We start from the raw sequence: 21,127 nt of genomic DNA, 5'->3' as shown, positions 1-21,127 counted from the left end.
AGCTTGTACTGTTTTAGCCACCAAGTTCATGCTAATTTGTGACAGCAGCCACAGAATACTAATAATTAACCACTAAAGGGGAAGTGAAAGATACTAAGAGATTAATGGATTTGCTAAAGTCCAACTACACCTACCTCAGACTATCCCAAGGCTTCAGTTTATTAGGCAGGGTGGCATTCCCGAGTGAGTATGAACAGTGAAGAGATATCACCCAGTGACCAGATTAGAAATTTGAGACATCCAGTGGTTTGATACCAGAACATTCTTAGATATCTTCACCCATCTCACTCTGGACCAAGAGAAAGAGTCCCCTCTCCCATTTCTACAGTCTCTCCCTTCCCAGTTCCTGATTACAGTCTAAAGTCTGATTCTTTTGCCAGACCTGAAGCATAAGAATTGCACCACCTTTTAATGACTGTGCAGCCTCTCCACATAATTTCCTTTATCCCTCATAGACATCCAAAAGCATGACATTAAATGCAAAATAATAACACTATCACAGAGAGTTACAGAAGAGTTGCTCTTTCCCAAACTCTGCTTTTCTCTGGGCTCCAAGGTCTTCAACCTTGGCTCAACAGAATCACCTGGGGTTTTCTAAAGTTTACTGATATGTTAGTTCATCCTCCAAGATTCTAATTTAGTGGGCCTGGGGTGCATCATGGGAACAAGGAGTTTTAAACAATCCCTAGGTGATTCTCACTTGCAGCCAAGGTTGAAGACTTGCTGGTCTAGCCCATCTTTTCTTTTTAACCTGCTCTAGGGAAAAGAAGGAATAAGATTTCAATTCAGTACACCTAAAAGTAGAAATAAATCATCATATTTATTTTTCTGTAAATTTTGATGATTTAAATCTAACTCTTATTTGTGAGGTGAACATCAGTGAGTATTATCAAAGGATACATAAGCACTGAATAGATACAAGAAGGCAGGGCCATCCTCAAGCCTCCTGGCCGTGCCATTACTGGGAAGAAGCCAGGCTTCACCCACAGTTGCCTTTACCTGCAACACACATCAATGATGCTGAAAGCCTAAAACCCAACTTTTGGATCCAGTTGAGGTCACTTACTAACAGGAAGCCAAGCTCCCTTTCTCTTCCAAGCCAATCCCAGTCTTGGCACTGCAGCATGAAATTTTTGAAAACAGCTTGCTATTCATTTTGCAGCTCCAATGACTTAAGTGCATTTATAAGTGTTGGGAGCTTAACATCCACATATTTACTCCTATGTTCTAATTTCCTGCTTCTCCATACTATTTATGTTCACCCTTTACCCAATTAGCACCCCAGTAAGCTGAACTCCTGTAGTTGTTTTACCCTAGCAATTAACCCTCTCTCTAGCACCCCCCTCTGCAAAGAGCTTCTGATTAAAATAAACTGCTCAATTATTCACCTAACGACAGGAAGCATGCCACAGTAGACAAGAAAAACAATTTATTTTTCTCCTAGATCTCTAAATGTGTCCAGTATTGGCAGAGAAGAAAGATTTTCCTGAAATAATCTAGAGGACTTGGTCGAGGTTTATGGTAAGGGCACAAATTTATAAAATGTCAGCACCTCCAGTCTGAAGAAAATGCTAAGATGAAGAAGAAAATTCAGTTGCTTTCTTTTTTTTTTTTTCTTTTTATCCTATAAATTGCTGACATGAATTTCTTATTAATGAAGCACAGTAACATACAGGAAAGATGTAAAGAGAAGGGGGTAAGAAATGAAAGAGAGGAAAATAGAAGGAAAGGATTACTTAAATACTAAGCTACCCAACACCTTGAAGGAATGGGACATTCTGTTTAAGCAGTATTTCTTTATGACTGAGAAGTATTGTGCACACATCACATAGTTTTCCTATTATTAAGAATATAACATTTTAACACTGAAACTCCAATAAAACATAACTTTTTCTGGAAAATTTTGGAAGAACCTCAGAATTTTGAGAGCCTAAGATAATCTCCATGAACCACAACTTTGCAAGGCAATAAAGTGGGGGGGTAATATCAAGTTGATAATACCAATATATTTCTGAAGTTCAAATTGGTAAAATTTACAATTAACAGTGAATCAGAGATGTGACAACACAATTTTCCAAGAGGGTACACACTGTTATGCAAATATCAAAGTGGATCATAAACTGTATTTGTACATGTTATACAGAACTGCATATAACTGCCTACATATCCCATTTGTAATATTTTAAGGGAAAATCTCTTTTTAATCTAGTCTACAATTTATTGATCACCTTCTGTTCTATTTCTCTCTACCCACACATCATTCATAAGGCAATTAACCTACAATCAAAAAGGAAGAAGGCACATACAACCAACAGAAAGCCCACATGTGTAACTAGCCAGAGAACAATCAAGAAAATGACTCTAGTTTTATCTGGAAAGAAATATATTAAAAGTTACAGATTTTAATACAAGATTGTCTGCTAGGCAACTGAGGCAGAAGCTATTTCCAAGAATCTCACTCTGAAAATTCATCAAATGGTCCTCTGCTTTTACATGAGTTTCCTGAAATCTTTCCACTGCAGAAAACAGAAAAAGCCAGGCATTTAAGACTGCTGCGGTCTGTTTTCTCTACCATGGATAGAGTCTCCCTTTTCCAGAAGCTTTCATTAACTGAAATACTAATCCTACCTAAACTTGGATGGAAAAAAAAGAACCTCTTGCATACTAAACTATGTAAACCTACAACAACTGTTTGCAAGCAAGAAGTGGCCTCTCATAGCTGTGACTTTTCCTGCTCTGAAAGAAAGCAGCTTACCAGCTGCGGTGTCCAGAAGCAGAGAAGAGCACAGTCACCGCTCCCTATGAAATTTTAACAATTCATTAACAGGAAAAGGCTGCATAAAGGGATGCAGGATCAGAGGCAGCTTGGCAGCATCAAATTCTGAAAGAATGAAGGATGGAGAAAGGGGAGATGTGGAAATTCAGGCTGAGAAGGAAAGGAAAAAGAGGAGGGAGATTTGATAGAAATAGGAACAAAGAGAGACAAGAAGCTAAAAGAGTAGGAGAGATTAGAGGACAAGGGAAAGGAAAGGGAAGAAGGGATTTGAATAAAATTCAAATCTCTAATCTGGTTCTACTTTTAATCTTCTTGGGGGTGGGGAGAGGCTGAATGTATGATGCTGACTGTTCCGCATTTTTTCTGAGCCACCCCTAACTGACCAAACTATGTGTTAAAAACAGTTTCCCTCCTGGAAGGGATTATGCCCTTTGACTTTCAAAGACATCTCTCCCCTTCCCAACATCAATAAGGCTAGATGTGGTGTGTGCGCTGGTGTGGAGCACAGCGGGGCGTCTGCAGAGCGAGGAAATTTCACAGAAGTCAGCCAGCCTGGCGCAGGGGACGCATTGTTTCTTAAACACCCTTATCTCGGACAGTGTAGGCATATTTGTAAATATACATGTTATGTATGTTCCCATGTAAATAAATAAGTTTAAATATAATTTCCAAATGAACAACATGAAAAAAATTGTCAATTTTTGAGTGTGTCAAATAATGACTGCAAACAAAGTGTTTTGCAGCCGCCGGCAGCGCAGCCCATCCCTGAGGCCACCCTGCCATCTAGTGGGACTCTGCCAGAACTCCTCCTGCAGCCACAGGCGGCCTCATTTACCCTCACAGCTGGAGACAGGGAAGTGTATTCTCCTAAATGTGTTAACTTAGCAGTGCTATACACTAGAAACAAATTAATATATAATTCTTCTGTGTCTTAAGGTCATTACTGTCGAGGCATAAATTAATAGAGCTATTCCAGTTAATTCTTTTTGGCATTTGCTTCTGCATGTCTGAGCGCATATGTGAAAATAGGCCTCCCCTCAGTGCCGTGGAGGGGGGCGGAGGAAGGAGGGGTGGAGAAGAAAGGAGGTCTAAAAGTAGCTTAGCCAGATGAGCGGACTCTCTGACCTAAAAGCATGGCAAGGGTGATACCTTCCAGATGCAGCTGCTTTACCTTTCTCACTACTCTGATTCCCATTTAACAAAATTCTTACAACAACCAAGCTGAAATAGGAGACAGTAGATGGGCAGGAAAGTGGGTAGTACCTGGGGGGCATCATCATCGGAAGGCAGCTGAAACATATCTGGTTCAGCTTTCTATGAGACACATGTCCTGTCACAGGCAAACATGGGCTCCTCCTTAAGAAGAGGAAGGAAGTGGCATGCTCATGTCCAGTCTGACCACCCTGGCCACTGAAGAAGCTATCAGGATGGTCACCTGTCCTTACCCCAGAGGTAGCTGTATCTTTCTCAGTGAGTTTCCAGGTCATATATAGTCTACAGCATGGCTCCTACTGTGGAAAAAACCCACAACAATAGAAAGTGAAGACCAATGCGAGAGGGAGATGAAATATTCCCCACCTGATTTCAACTCTTCCCAGAAGGCCTAGGGGCATGGGCATTTAACAAACTAGGCTTTGGTCTGTTTGGATATTCTGATGAGAATCTGGAGTTCCACCCTCTTCTCAAGTGAATACCATAGTAGCCAGGGTAAATGCATATTGGAATATCAGATCATCCCCAATTTTTATTTTTATTGGGGTTACTGTCATTCACATAAATTCTGCACTCTAAAAAAAAAAAAAAAAATCTAAAAATGCCTTCAGGCTTCTGTTCCTGGAAAAATAAACAGTGTTCTCTTGAATGTCCTATTAAAGATCCCTGAGGCAGAGGGGGGTCTTTGCATGTCCATTGTGACCAAAATCATTTAACAACTGCCCTGGACAAGCAGGTCTGGAATCAGAACCATGTCTTCTCCCAAGAACCACTTCTTCTCCCAACATCTCTGCAAAATAAATTAACCAAAGCAATATACTCTATACTACTGGCAATGCAAATGCCTTAAGATAAAATACTCCAAAGAAACTTCAGCACATAATAATTTAGTTATAAAGAAAAGATTAACTCAAAACAAAAGTAAGTGATGCAAAACATACTGAGTCGAAATTTGTGAACTTTTATGCCTCTGAATCACCTGCAGAGCTTTATACAAATGCAGAGAATCAGGCCATCCAAAGTTCTAAACTCTGGGTACAGCCTTTTTGCTGTGCCATTGATAGTTCCATTGATAATCCTGTTGCGGAGCCAAGTGAAAGCCAATGATTCAATATTTAAAAAGAAGAAAAAAGAAAGCAATCCTTGCATGGGTAATTCTGTTGAGCAACCAGAAATGAGAACAAACATATGAAATGCAATTCTAGATGATACAGCATGGACTTTAGCTACTATAGGTGTTTGAGAGGTTAAACCAATGAGAGTGAGGATTAGTTATAAACACAGAAGGTGGGTGTCCTGGAGAGGGCAAACGTTCAAGAATGGGTAGAAGATAAACAGAGCAAGAATGAAAGAGCAGGTATTCCAGGTGAGTACATCAACACTCCTACAGGAAAACAGACTGTAAATTCTAAGGATCACAGAGAGCTGCCCGGGGAAACAGCATGTTTGAGAGCAGTGAGCCCAATCCACTTCTGGGGCAGAAAATGGCCGAAGTACTGCCATCAGAGTGGCAGTAAGAAGAGAACAGTACAAAGTACTGAACAGTCCAAAATATGGTTCATACTCCATCTTAACAAGGGCATACATCTCACTTTTATCCAAGGCCTTCCTGACTGCCTCATTTCGGGGTGTTTTGAATCCCTTAGAAGTAAATGCTTGGTTTCTCCCATTGTGCTGCTACCTGGAAGCTAAAGATTTCCACTTCTGGTAAGATAATGCACTCAGCTGCATTAAGCAGACAATTAATTTATCCCGTTGGCTGCCCACTACCCATCCTTAATGTACTTAAAAAAGGAAATAATGCTTACCTAGCTTTAACTTGCACAGTTTCTGAAGTAAGGGGGAATGCAGAACATGATACTAAAATCACTGCACTGAGAACCACTCTGATCCTCACTGGATCAGCATGTCATACATAACTTCATAATATTGTTACAGAGACATCAGAGCAGATGGGTAAGAAGGATCTTCATGTGAGGAAGTGGAATATTATTACTTCATTTCATTTGTATATATCACAATTATAAAAGTGCTGAAATCCAGCAGGGTGACCAGTATATCAATTTCTGACAATACCAGGCTATCGAGTATCTAAGGTAATCAAAGATATCCCATAAATGTGTCTGAAATGAACAAGACTAGTCTCTGATTTGTGAAAATCTGATTTGTCTGACTTGCACTGCCAAAAGAGCCAATATCTTAATTGAAAAAACACAGTGATCTCTACTAGTCTAGGGAGTGAGAATGTTCCAGAAGTACTTCCTATCTGGGCTGATGTAATATTTTGTTATATGAGAACATGGGCTAGAAATTGATGGTCTCAGAAGATTCCTGCCGGTTGTCAGATACATAATTCTGAAGCATTTAATTTTACTTTACTCAAAAAACTTTCAGTGGACTCCTATGGCCTTTTTGGCTTAAATTCCTTAACAGCCTACTCAAACTTCACTAAACCTAGTCAAAGGTTCTCATACGGTCTTCCCATATACATTCTGTCCTAGTTGTGTTGATCTGAACAATGTCCTCTGGATATACCTTCCTTAAACTTGCCGCCATACACTACCACATTGTTCCCTACTTGCCAGCCACTAAAAACTTCTCTCCACCAATCAAAATCTCCTCCTAAACCCCAATCAGTCCCTTCCTCTCTTCCTTGAGAGTCTCAAAATGAAATATCTTTGTCTGAGTATTGGTAGTGCTTGATATCTCCACCACCATATCACAAATTACGGTATATGGGGGAATCCCTGGGGGGCTCAGCAGTTTAGTGCCTGCCTTCGGCCCAGGGCGTGATCCTGGAGTCCTGGGATCAAGTCCCATGTCAGACTCCCTGCATGGAGCCTGCTTCTCCCTTCTGCCTGTGTCTCTGCCCCTCTCTGTCTCTCAAGAATAAATAAATAAAATCTTTAAAAAAACAAAAACAAATTACAGGATTTGATCAATTACCTATTTACATATATAAGCCTAATCTCCCTTTCTAAATATAAACTCCTTGAGATCAAGATCTGTTTTAAATATTCTGTCCTCTTTACCTAAGCTAGTATAGTACCTGCCCTAGACTTTGTGTACAGTGAGGTCCAGAATCAATCATTTGTTCACCATTATATTTCTAGAATTTAGCAAAGAGCCTGGGAAGCTACCCAATGAGAATGACACTTTTCCTTTTGGTCTCTCAAAAAACAATACCCCTGCTCTTACCTACCCTGTAGAATTACAGACCACATTACACAAATGCCAGAAAAACTGAAGTGCCTACAAGATATTTTCAGTATGTTAAAAAGGAAAACTTCATTCATCCTTTAAAGATAAAAAATATATATACACTCTCTTAAAGTGAATTCCTATTTGGGCAATAATGTCCAGTGCAATATGGAAATGAAAATGTTATAGGAACACAAAATTAAAAAATAGTTCAAGTTATAGGATTCAGTCACTAATTATTTTTTATCTTGGATGATTATTTAAAAAGTAAAAAGAAACAGTAGTTCATGCCCATCAAAAATTACTTCATCAACAAATATTTGTTTATGGGATCTGCTCTATACCAGGGGATGATTAAAAAAAAAAATCCTTATTCTTTGTAAGGTACACTGGGAATAAAAAACAGGAGACAAAGATTTTCTAGGAAAAAGTTGAAGAGAATTCTATGAAATTAGACTCAATCTTGGCCCAGTTACTGGTCATGATGGATATCTACACATTTCTTATAAAGCATTATCATAGTTGCATCACTAGTAACCATGTAAATGGGAAATTTTATGTAACCCACAATAAAAACAAAGTCATGGCATGGTAATGTGCTTTTTATGGAATCCATGGACACCTTTCATTGCTAGAAATTTCACGTAGAAGGCATACACGTGATCAGCAGGTCTATAAAGTAAGGGCAGCAAAGCACTACAGGTGCCAACAATGCTAAAATTCAAAATTGAGAGGTTCCCATTATATTTTGGATTTCCAAAACCAAAAGAGAACACTTGCCTTTTACCCCCTCTTCCTACCACTCTCTTCCAGCCTCTGCACATGGATAAAGAATTTGCAATGTTGCCAACCTTGCCACTTAATGATCTGGATGCATCTACATAATGGCCTCCCGATACTGGCCATTATGGATGAGATTCACGTTATTTATAAATTAGCTCTCTTATTCCTGCATATTCCTGAGTTTATCATCATTAAGGAAAAGAAATATTTCTCAACAAAAGGCCCGGGTACTATGGTGATAGACACAATAGTAACTGTGTATCTACACAGATAGGTATGTTTCCATTTTGGTCTTTTGTATCCATCTTCACTTGTCCCAGATATGCCATTTTCTGATTCTCAGGGTGAAGAATGTTTTGAAATACATTTGCGTATTCATGGATTGTTGGCTGTATTCACATTTTTATATTCAGCTAATATTTAAATGTATTTAGGAAACAGGCCTCAATATAGATTTGCAATGTGGTATGAAATATCATAAAGGGAAATCACTTTCAGGCTGTTAGATCTGGTGCAGCTGGGGAGACAGAGAGGTTCAAAACATCTGTCAGCCCACGTTTTCACAAACCTTTTCCACACTCAACAATACCGAGTGATGTGGCTGCTAACCCAGAAAATGTAAATACCTGTAGAAATATGAGAGCAAGGGAATAAACCTAATTTTCAAATATTTTATTTCGATTCTTACCAGTTCACAGGCTGAATTCCTTCGGGCAGACTAATATCTTCCAGATGTGGGCCTGTGTCTATGCCAATTTTAAGACTGGTTTAGCGTATGGCTAGAACAGACAAGGAAGGACTTTCCATTAGGAGAAAAAATATATGAAAAAAAGGTTTTGAGGGAAGCAACTATTTTGAGAAGACATCAGTGCCTTCATCTGCACCTAATACATTACCTCTCAGTTCCATATTTGCCTGTAGGCAATTAGCCCTGTGGATTCTGTACTGAGTGTATGAGATCTAACCCATATAAAAGTATAGGTCCTAACTTTACACATGTTATATCCTGTGGCCTCAGGCTAAGCTCCGTATCCCAGTTAGTCATCTTACAAAGTTACCTGGGCAAGAGCACAATCTGATTCTACTGCCTGACAGAACAGATCATTGATATGGATATAATGGTGGCATCTCCTGTCCATGAAGGATTCTAAATGCATCGCTTTTGTAGTGAATGAAATAGCCAAACACAGAATCCAACTTACGGGCAGTACTTCATAAGGTTTTGATAGTAAGGTTGATGATGTCATGAGGACAGGGTGATGACAGCAACATTAACAAAGATGATGATGATGGAGAACCAAGATTTCTACCAGCAAAGGACAAGTAATTTTCTTGTGCCTCACCCCAAAATAAAGAAATAAATAAAACAAGCAATACACAAATCAAAAACAAAAAGAAAACTCATTTTATGCTGTCTATATTGTTGATTGTGTGTGTATGTGCACACGCACACATGAGTGCATGCATGTGCACCTAACTGACAAAGAAATAAGCCAAAATTAATAGCTAAGGCTGGTATAAGATCCAGATTCCAGTTGTGACCTGAGATAAATGGCACCCTATGGTAGTATGTCCTTCTTTCCAGATATAGCACTGGCTCAAAGTCAGACAATGAAGAAGTCACGGCCTGTCTCTGGCAAAATTTACATTGACTAGAGAAAAGATCACTCAGCAAACATCCCTGGCCTATTCACATGATCCTGGAGACACATAATCTATATTCATAAAGCATTTTAGGATAATTAAATATCAGGTTCTAGGACAGTACAAGATACAATTAATCATTGAGACAAACAAAGAATCTCCATTCAGCTAAATGCACTTCACAGATGGGGGGGAGAAGGGGGCTTAGGAAGATTTTCTTTACAAATCCACTCAGAATAGTGGGTTTGCAGCACTCGAATTTGCAATGTAATTTCTCTTCTACAAGCAGCAGTTTAGAACCTACTAACAGATTACAAACTGAGAACAATGAGACAACCTTGTAATAATTTCAACACGGAAGAGTCTAGATTATACTCAGTGGAAGCCAGAATAGTGTTACAAGTATCTATATTTATCCAATATGATTGTAAAGTAATTCAATAATTAGTCATCTTTCTTTGACTATGGTATTTATTTCCTTACTCAGTGTGTAAGACCTTCAGATGGAGGATTGTGCGATTTATTTCTTTTGCATTCTCATCAACATTTGGCATACTACCTTGCAATGAGTAGATAACCAATAAATAACCATTGATTGATGACTGAATTAATATCTCTGACACAAAAATGTGGTTATAATATTACCTTCATAGGCAAAAAATTGTGAAGTGCTCCTTGTTGGCTATAAAGTACAAAGCTTATAGCTTTTAAGTCACTCCATACCTTATAACTAAAGTCCCAAATGACGTTTCCAACTTTAATTTCCCCCTACTGCCCTCACAGAGCTCAGTTTCCTATTTATGTGCCACATTTCCTTCAATTTCCTGGTACAATTTGTTTCTTTCATACGAAACATTCATTTTCTTATCATCTCATAACTTTCCTGGTCAAACGTTACCTCCTCATGTGCCTTTCCTAATTCTCCCTGAAATTCTCAACTCAAGTGATCATTGCTTTCTTTGAACCCTCACAGATTAAACATACCTCTTTCATGGCTTCCTGTGTTCTGCAGTGTCATTCTTCTGTATGTCACATTTGCTCTGTCATTGTGTGTATTCCGAAGGCAGCATCTGCCCCAAAACTTTGATTCATCTTTGAAAAATCCCAAATCTTTTTTAATAAAGATTTTATTTTTATTATTTGAGAGAAAGAGAGTGAGGAAGAGAGAGCACAAACATAGCAGGGGGAGGGGGAGGGGGAGGGGGAGGGAGAAGCAGACTTCCCAGTAAGCAGGGTACTCACTCAGGGCTGATCCCAGAATCCTGAGATCATGACCTGAACCAAAGGCAGAGACTTAACCGACTGAGCCCCCCAGGTGCCCTGGAAAAACCTCATATCTTATTATCTTTGAACCCCAAACCTCTTACACAGAGAACTTTTCACTAAATATATGTTGATTTAACTTGCTATTGATTAATCTATTTATGGTAGAGATGAAAATCTGGGTAAAAACTCAGACAAAGCAACTGAAAATATTTTCCTTTTGGCACAGATATTATCATAATCTGAGTTCTTCTGAATGGTGCGATTTGGCTCAGGAAGCATTTACTAAATGTCATGTTTGGTATCTTTTAAGAGTCACCCCATCCATAGCAGATTCATCGATATCTTAATACATGTTCCTCTCCTTAATTTCCTAAACTCTCTATCTCGCCTGCTACTCTAAGATTTTTCCTTCCTTACTCCACTCATCCATATCCCTTCCTAGCCAACTTTCTACTTATTCCATCCTTGCGTTCTTGCCTTGCCCATGTAATTAGGTTGCTCCTAACCATCTCTAGCTTTCTGGCACAGTTTTGTCTCTACAGTACAACCCAACACAGTGACTGTTTAACCTCCAAAGAATATAATAAAAATCTGGGTTCCCTCCCTAGGTGCATGAATTATCAGTATTTTGCTTCCAGGAGAGAAAGAGACAATAAATACAAATACATACAATCACTTTTACATTTGATGAAGGAAAGTCTATTCCTCTAAAACAATACACATATTCTGCTTAAAAGATATCTACATAGGGATCCCTGGGTGGCTCAGCAGGGGATCCCTGGGTGGCTCAGTGGTTTGGCCCCTGCCTTTGGCCCAGGGCGCGATCCTGGAGTCCTGGGATCGAGTCCCACATCAGGCTCTTGGCATGGAGCCTGCTTCTCCTTCCTCCTGTGTCTCTGCCTCCCTCTCTCTCTCTATCATAAATAAATAAATAAAAATAAATATTAAAAAAAAGATATCTACATAGCCTAGCAAATTTCTGGACTTTTCTTAGAAAATATATGAATTTTTCCAGGAAGACCTCCAAGAAAGTACCAGACTCTGACATTCTCAGGAGGATGACTATGCATTATTCATTGCCACATCCTAAGTATCTAGTGCAGTGCCTGTGATACAGTGGACCCTCTGCAAATAAGTGATGAATAAATAAACTTATATACTAATAAGTGAGTGGATTTCCTCCGTGGTCCCTCACTTCAAAGAAGGTGGTCCATATTGTCCTCATTTTCTTCTCCTGATGAGCATGTCATGTGTAAGAGCTTGGCTATCTATCTGCCAAACACTAACTCCTCAAATCAGATAACTGTAGTCTTTAGATAAAGGGAAAAAATATGGAAAGCAGGAGAAAGGGCATAAGACTAATGGGCTTAGAAAAGAGTCTGGGAATAAAAAGGGAATTTATACAATTATATAAATGCCTTTATTTGCACAGTAGTTTACTATATTTTCCAATGTGCTTTTGAATGTATTCTCTCTACTGAGTCTCATGATGATTGCACAGCAGCCAGATAGGCATTATTCCTTTTGCACAGCTGTAGCTCCACAGATACATTACACATTATATTAAAGATGAGAGAGCTGACATCTCCAAAGTAGATTCAGCTATGGGTTACAGAACTCCTAATTCCTGAATCCAACTCAATTTTTGTAATGACTATTTTTCAGCTGTTATCTGACCTCAATTTGTTGTGCTAAACAGATACTATGAAGAATGCTCTTGGTTTGTTTCTTGCCAGCTCCCCTTCTATCTCCCCAATCCCTGGTCTCTTCTTTATTTTCACTTTATTTGGAATAAAGGATCCAAAAAAGGGCCACTCATCACTCCCTGAAATACTCGTTTTTCATTATATTCAAGAAAGCTTTCATGCTATTTTCTTGCCTGTCAGTGCTGAGGTGATAACCTCCACTTCTATTCCCTGTACTCCCACTTACTCAGCTCCTTTCTTGGGAATGAATAATTGATTTCAATTACTACATCCATGGTTAAGCAAGTTCTGAAAAATCCCGGTGAAGCGGAGGTGGCGGTACCCTTAAGACGAAGATGCTGTAGCCTAGCATTCGTGTCCTGTCTTTAGCACGATGTGACTGAGAAGTGTTTGGTTAAATCAGGCACAGAAAATGCCTGGTCTCCACAAGATTGCTACATGGATCCCTGGGTGGCGCAGCGGTTTAGCGCCTGCCTTTGGCCCAGGGCACGATTCTGGAGACCCGGGATCAAATCCCACATCAGGCTCCTGGTGCATGGAGCCTGCTTCTCCCTCTGCCTATGTCTCTGCCTCTCTCTCTGTGTGTGTGTGACTATCATAAATAAATAATTAAAAAAAAAAAAAAAAGAAATTTCTGAGGTTGTCCTCTCAAACCATTGTGAAAAGAAAAGCTTACCACTTTTTTTTTTTTTTTTTTTTGCATTTCATCCTTTTTGCAATTATAATACATAGTGCTATCTAGTGGACAGCAGCAGGTAGAAGAAACCCATGAAGTCAGTCTAAAAATCAAGGGTCTTGCGCCCCCACTCTTATGTACTAGGAAATCCTTATGGTCAGATAAGTTACCGGAGTTCAAGGTGCAACATCTGATCAGGTAAGCCTAAATGACCTTTCTGCTAAGAAAAAGGTCCTTCTCCCTCTAGAACTATAGCCCACCTCAGAGAGCTGAGAGTGGTTTCAACTCAGCCTCATTTAGCTTGTTGCCAAGCATTTTCTCAAGGCACACATGATCCCACCATAATAGGTGGTCTTGCCTGGTTGTTCTTTGTTAACCTGACCTCTTACACATTCAGGCACACAGGAGGCTCTAAGGAGCCTCCAGCATTATGACATTAACGTGAGAAAATTCCTCCTGATCTCTTCTTTCTCCTCCTGGCCCCCTCTTCTCTGAGCAGCATGCTCCAAACATCCTCGGCTTTGCTCTTCCTCAACTCATTTGCCCCATTTGGACTTGGCATCCAAAAGGATACTATTCAAGACTGCTCATGTTTACCCTAATTCCCAGGCTCTGTAATATATAGCACTGCTCTTCTCTCTAACAGCTGAAGATTCATCCTACCAATGCTCAGACCACTGACCTGATCTGGAAAATGGGCATATACTGCAGAGAGGTTACTGATGATGATAAATGGTCAGATAGTAGCTCTGAGTTATTTTGGCAAATATATAAAACAGTGTTATACCAATGCAGTGCCTGGCATTCCAGGCAGATAGATGTCTAGAAAAGATAGGAAAACAGATGCCTAATTGCAGTTGCATGCTTCTATGATGGGGAGGCAGGAGCACCCAGATAGCTGCTGACCTCCTCACACCCATTTCCTCACCTGGATAGTAAAACAGGCAAAGTTTATGTTCTTTCCATTTCTTTCTGTAAAATTCCCAAGGAAAGTTCTTGGCAGAAAAAGAAAGAGAAATGAAATCAAACCTCATTTTTCCCCTCTTTCCTTTCAGATGCCTGATTTATTCACTCCACGAGATGAGTGGCATTTGGAATTAAAACCTCAAAACCCAGAGGAAAAGACTCAGAAGATGAGAAGATAAGCTAACCAAAATATAGTAAGTTAGAAAAGGCAAAAGAGGGGGAAGCAAGCGCAGAAAGAGAAGAGAAAATGAATGAGGTGAGAGGAGGAGGGGAGTTGGGATCTAGGGCAAGAGAGAGGGGAAGGGATAGGGGATAGGGGAGAAGGTAAGAGGAAAGAAAACAGGAGAGTGAAACGGCAAGAGGGAAGGAGGGAGAAAGAGAAAATATACGTTGGGTGACTAATGCTTAATTTTGATACAAAGGTAAATTGTCATTTAAAGCACCAGATGTCTTCATTTGCCACAACTAAGATTTAGAAGACAGAAACTCAATTCAGTTGCTCTTTTCTCTAATACAAAATATGTTTTATCCCAATGGAAAAACGTGTTTCTTTCTGCCAATAAGTGTCAGCAGCTAATCTGAAGCCTTCAATGAAACAATGCCATTAAATAATTTAACCTGGAAAAAAGCCACTGATGTCTGTGAAATAATGTATAGATTTCAGATGGATCAAACTCGAAAACTGAAAAAAAAAAAGTGTAAGAAATGGGCTTTCGGAAACAAAGGGGCATCTACCATTAAACAGAAAGGAAATACATTAGGCTTAGGGAATTAAGAATAGCCACAGCAAACATCTACGCTGACACCATGTTGTGTTTAAGGACATAATAGGCTTCTCTCACTGATAGGAGAAAATTGTTCGGAACAGAGCTCCTACAAAATGAAATTTCGGGACCAAATCAGATCAATTATTCTTACCCCAAGAATATAAATCTATGCATTCCATGAAATCTCCCAGGGATGTTCATCAAGCATGATTTCTCCACTAGGGTGTTTTCCAGGATCTCCAGAATAAGAAAGAATCTGGACTAAGTCTTAGCAGATCAAAATTCTAATTCAAGTTTTGCCACACACTAGAATTACAGTCTCTTTAATGTATTTATCCCAAAAGATCTTACCTTTTTCACTGGTAAATTTGGATGATTATACTTAAAAAACTATAAGAGCATCATGGAAACACACAATGAAGTTACCCTCTACATATAACTTCCCTCTCGTTAGTCATTTGCTTATCCTTTCACTCATCAGTGTCTAATCAAAAGCCAGGCAATTTTCTCTATGAATTCTAAAGAGACCCACTTCTTTCAACACCCTCATAAAATAGTCCATAGACCAAAGAGTTTGAGGACCACTCACTCTGGGGCTTTCTCTTCCTTCTCCTCCATTAGTGCCTCTATTAATCATCTAGGCCAGTAGTTTTCTACTCAAGCTGAGCATTAGAATCACCTGGGGAGCTAAAAAACAAAACAAAACACAACAAACCATATTAAATACTGATGCCTGGACTCCACTCTACACCATTTAAATCAGAATATCTGGAGGCTGGTGCAAGCTCTCGTTATGTTTTCAGGTTTCTGAGGTGATTCTAACGTGTGTGTGTGGAGAACCACTGTTCCAGACACATCATGGAACTTCACTGATAGAAATACATTTGACCAGTCCCTTTCAAGCAAGACCCATATCAAAAGCTCTTGATGGAGACTCTCATCAAGAACAAAAACAGTATTTTCAAGATGAAGCAGCTAGAAACAGAGGACAAAGAGAGATTAAGGTTATTAAAAACCTAATCATTATCTTCTGCCTAATAATTGAAGCAAGGCTTATCTCATTGGTAGCTGCAATTTTTGCAACTCTTAGAGTTGGTCCTTTATATTCTGACTCCAGGTAATCAGTAGCCAATGTTGAGTTAGAGTAAGAAAAATTATCCCTGAATTCATAATTATAGTTTTAAACCAGATGGGATCTGAGAAATAGATAACTGCAAACTCCCTTAAAAGGCACAGGGAAGGGCAGCCCAGGTGGCTCAGCGGTTTAACTCCACCTTCAGCCCAGGGCATGATCCTGGAGACCTGGGATCCAGACTCATGTCAGGCTTCTGGCATGGAGCCTGCTTCTCCCTCTGCCTGTGTCTCTGCCTCTCTCTGTTTCTCGAATAAATAAATAAAATCTTAAAAAAAAAAAAAGGGCACAGGGAAGTCAGCACAAACAAACCAAAAACCAAAAAGAATTAGCGTTCAATTCATTCTGCCACCTTCCAGCCATATGCCCTTGACCAACTCACTTTACTTTTATCTGAGCTTCAGTTTCCTTATTTATAAAACAGGAATAACAACTACTTTGAAGTATCATGAAAATGAGAATTACAAATAAAAAGACCTCACATGCAGGGGGCACAATAAATGTTGACAATGAGGAAGATGATCATGATCATGATCGTGAGGTAAAGCAGAAAACTGCTGGGAAGACAGTATGCTGGAAAACTGGTTATTAGCATTTTGGAAGAAATCTTGTATTTGGCATTGCAGTTGTTTACAAATAAAATAGGGAGAAATATGAATAATATTTATAAAGCTATTAGAAATGATGACTCTTACATGAAAGTTGAAAAATCCAGCAGCTTCCTACATAATATTAGTACCTGGACTTTAGACATATGATTTCACTCATATGTGGAATTTAAGAAACAAAATGGGTGAACATAGGGGAACGGGGAAAAAAGAGAAGTAAACCATAAGAGACTCATAACTATAGAGAACAAACTTGAGGGTTGTTGGAGGGGAGGTGGGCAGGGGGTGGGCTAAATGGCTGATGGGTATTAAGGAGGGCACTTGCGATGAGCACCGGGTATTGTATGTAAGTGATGAATACCTGAATTCTACTCCTGAAACCAATATTACACTATATGTTAACTAACTAGAATTTAAATAAAATCCCAAAACAAACAAACAAAAAATCTGGACATTGAGAGCCACCAAAGGCTTTTTGTAGGTCTTTTCATATTTAGAAGATACAACAGGTTTTTAATCACTAAATACCCAGATGATCATGATAGGTGTTTATGGCAATGAAAAACTATTCCCATATCTCTTCTTCATTTCTGCACCTCACCGAATTGCCTGAAAAGCAAAGAACCACCCTTCTCAGCTTTCTCTTTGACTTAGAGAGTCTGTGTGATCCAATTTAGGCCTTCGTTTTCTCTTTTCTTTCTGTCTTGATTGTGCATGTAATGGCTAGAGCCATCTTCAGACAATAAGGGAAAAGCCACGAGACAGAGAATTAGGCCCTGACATCACCAAACCACAGATCCAACCTGGTAACTGCTGACCTTGAAATCCTTTGTTATGTGCGAAAACTACGACTTTGTTTGCATAATAAGAATCTGAAATCAAGGGACCTGCGTGGCTCAGTCAGTTGAGCATCTGACTCTTGGTTTCAGCTCAGTTCATGATCTCCCGGTGAGGAGATCAAGTCCCTCATGGAGCCCCAGCTGACACTGGGCTTCTCGCTCAGCAGGGAGTCTACTCCTCTCCCTCTCCCCATCTCATGTTCTCCCTCTCTCTCTTTCTCTCTGAAATAAATAAATAAACCTTTAAAAAAAAAAGGAATCTGTAATCAGGTTGTAATCAGGTTTGTATTACTTGCAGGTGAATACAATCTTCATTGATAACAATAAAATTAACTAGATCTTAAAAATTCACAATAATATGAAGTCTAAACAGCCATCACTTACTGATCTCAAAATCAATATAATGGTAATCTATACACCCAAAAAATGTACTTTTTTCTATACCCAGAAATGAATTAAAAACTGCTTGTAAAATGCAAAGCAAACTACTAAGAGAGAAATACAGGCTCTATAGCTCCTGACCTACTATCAAATCGTAGGCTCCTTTTATCCTGTTTGCTTATGATGCCACATTTTCTCCTGACATTTAAGTACTTTCTTTCCTCATCAGAACCTATTTACTCTATTTTGATAGACACAAAGTTTCTTAACTGTCGTCTATACATGCCATGACTTTCCATGCCTTTGGGTGTGTCCTCATCTTTCTCACCAGGAGGAATGCTCCACCTCATACCTCTCCATGTATTCCAAATTGTCCATATTCTTCTTATGTTCCATCTCCTCTCTGAAAATAGCTCTCATATCTCAAGTCCATACTGTCTCATTAGTTTTTAAGTTACCTAATTAAAAAAAGTTACCGAATTAAGATAGCTAACTAAAAAAAAGTTCCCATATACATGCATGCGTGTACACACAGACATCTACCACATTTGTCCTATGTCTATGTTTGCCTTCCTCTGCCTATAACTCTGCAAAGGCAGGTCAACGAACAGCCCTTGTTGTGCCAGGCTTATTATTGGAGCTGCACTTGAGTATTGACAGAAAAATTCTGTGTATTATCAGATAGTCTGAATTTTTGTGGACTTTTCAATAGATATGGCTCCTGCCTTCATCTAATACCTCTGTTCAGAGAATCAGTCTTCCAGGAGGCCATAGGAAAACATCTTTAAAAGGCAGAATTTGCCTGAAAACTCTCACTCACATCTTACCCTGCAGAACCCAGACACTATAAAAAGTGGTGCTATCTATGTGTGGCACATTGTGCTGTGTATGACACACTGGCTGCCACTTTGTGGCCCAGAGAGGTCCCATGGCCCCAGGAAGGTTCAGAAGCTCCTCCTGAAGAAAATTTTGCTTTTCATCCCTCTCTGCAACTCTTGTATCCATCCTCCTTTTTGCTGACTTGTTCTCTTTCTCAATGCATCTTCCATTTCCTTCTCTATTTCCCCAGCACTTCCCATTCTGCCTCTCCTTTTGCTTTTTCTCTGTGGACTTCCAATCATTGATCATGGCCTTGCCTGTAATTTTCTCACTCCGTGTCTTACCCATTCATTGTTCTCCAAGTCTGATTTTTCAATCTCCTTTCTACCTGGTAGGTAGGTGGCTTAGGAACAAAACCAGTTTTGTATTGTTTTCAGGATAAAGAGAACTAAGGTCCTAGCAGAAAAGGTATTTGTTCAAGGGCACAGTAAGTTAGTACCAATGAGGATGGAGGACACTCAGACCCCATGAAGACCATGTCACTGACTGGTCCCATGCACCAGGTCAGATGTAAAAATCAATTCCCTGGCAGCAACCAGGCACCACAAATTTCAGAACAGTGACAGCCAATCAGATTAATTGATTCTACAGAGAAATGACAATAAGAAGAGAAGAAAGAGAGTTAAGAAACTTAGAAAGAATACAGAAATGAAGAACAAGTCCCTCCTTTCTTAAAAATGGTGTTAGCAGGGTATTAGATTTACTAGTGAATTTGAACGCCCTTTTCCACCCTACCCTACCATGCCTCTCTTTTAGCTGTGGATTTATTTCAAGGCCTTACCAATCATATGCTAAAGCTGGTACATCACTAAAACATCTTCTGGGAGGACAGGGAGAAATCCAATCTAGGATTGAAAGCTGCAACTGTCATAGATAAAAAATACTCTTCCAAAGGCTGCTATTGAGTTAGACAGTTGGAAGAATTATTGCAAAGATGCCTGAGCTTCATGTAAGTTACTGGCTAGTGTTCTGCCCAATGCCAGGGATACCCATTCTTAGGGACCCCAAAGAGGAATGAATGCAATCAGACTCCTCCTATAACCACTCCCCTGTGACTCAATACTGCTATTAGCAGAGAAGAAACTAAATGATTTCTACCAGAAAAGACAGAGCTTTAAAAGCCAGATTTCTTTACTCTGAATTGTACCTTAACTGAACTCTGAGCACTATTGAGAGAAGCTCTAGCCAGACAAAAAATATTTTTGAAGAAGAAAGCTATTCTGTACTCTGTCATGAAAAGGTGTGTACTGAATGTGTGACACCACTGTCATCAATAAGCTGTTATAAAAGCCCATGGTTCAATACATGCATTTGTACATTTATGTCCTACCCACAAAAACTCCTAGTTTTTAGTCAGAAAATCTCAACTTTTCTAATTAAAATTCTATATGCCAACTGATACCCCAATGCTACCAGTACTACCCTGAGTCCTCAGCCTTATAATCTATCTCATTCACATACGTACATGCAAATACATAAGTACATATGCACACACTCACCCCACAAGCGTATAAAGACATAATTCTACTTTTATGGGCTATATCAAATTATCCAGGCCTAGCTGTTGCCTATGATCATAGATTATTCAAAATTTGTGTCATTAATTTATGTAGCACAGGCTTATTTTTTGTCAGTAAAAATCATAATTTTATAAATTAAACAAGAAGACTAAATGGATCTTCACTTCCTGGGATAGCTGTGTAGTGAGTCAGACTGCTCATTCAGGGACACAGTCTTTGGATCAAATGATCCAATATGTAATTACAAAACCCCTCTTTTGGGAATTCCATTTTAAAAGGACAACTCACTGGGAATAAAGACTCCTCCATATGCCTTCTTTCACAACCAGGATTATAGTTTTTATTGCAAATAGGAAAAGCAAAGTGGCCTGCCTTTTTCAAGTAAGGGGTGGTTTAACCAATTATTAGAAAGGAAGCAGTGTTTTGCTATCTTTAAAACCTGAAGGAATATGCAATGGACTACATTTAAGACTTTAAACTGACAGCTTCAACTTGAAATTTTAGCATGCCCCCAAGATGTTAAATACAAAAGGACCTTTATGTACTTTCAACTGCAAAGTCTTTCTCAACATACCTATATACCTTAACTTCCTCCCTCTTTTTACTAACCTACAAATGCCACAACCTTTCCTTTTCCTGTACAAAAGGATATCAAACAAATTGCACTTCTTGATATATGTCGGTCCCTTCACTCAGGAATAACGACATGGCTATTTTATTAGACGGGAGGTCTCAAGAGCTCCTGAACCCCACAGACAGTCTCGTAAATTA

General features: G+C 39.2%; 1 long non-coding RNA gene across 20 annotated transcripts in view; it reads right to left on the bottom strand.

Annotated features, from left to right (window-relative positions):
• Positions 1–21,127, bottom strand: part of LOC111096759 — a 91,853-nt gene that overhangs the window by 15,841 nt on the left and 54,885 nt on the right. For 17 of the 20 annotated variants that reach the window (XR_005362446.1, XR_005362454.1, XR_005362453.1 and 14 more), the window contains 2 exons: positions 15,587–15,684; positions 8,661–8,751 (listed from right to left, as the gene is read on the bottom strand). This is a non-coding gene — a long non-coding RNA (uncharacterized LOC111096759). Of the gene's footprint in view, positions 1–8,660; positions 8,752–15,586; positions 15,685–18,309; positions 18,416–21,127 lie in introns of all 20 variants that reach the window. The other 3 variants (XR_005362452.1, XR_005362461.1, XR_005362457.1) reach the window with 2 other exon arrangements.

Source organism: Canis lupus, chromosome 7 (genome assembly GCF_011100685.1).
Source record: "Canis lupus familiaris isolate Mischka breed German Shepherd chromosome 7, alternate assembly UU_Cfam_GSD_1.0, whole genome shotgun sequence".
Classification (NCBI taxonomy): Eukaryota; Metazoa; Chordata; class Mammalia; order Carnivora; family Canidae; genus Canis; species Canis lupus.
The sequence above is the reverse complement of the archived record's forward strand: the minus strand, read 5'-3'. Positions and strand labels throughout refer to the sequence as shown.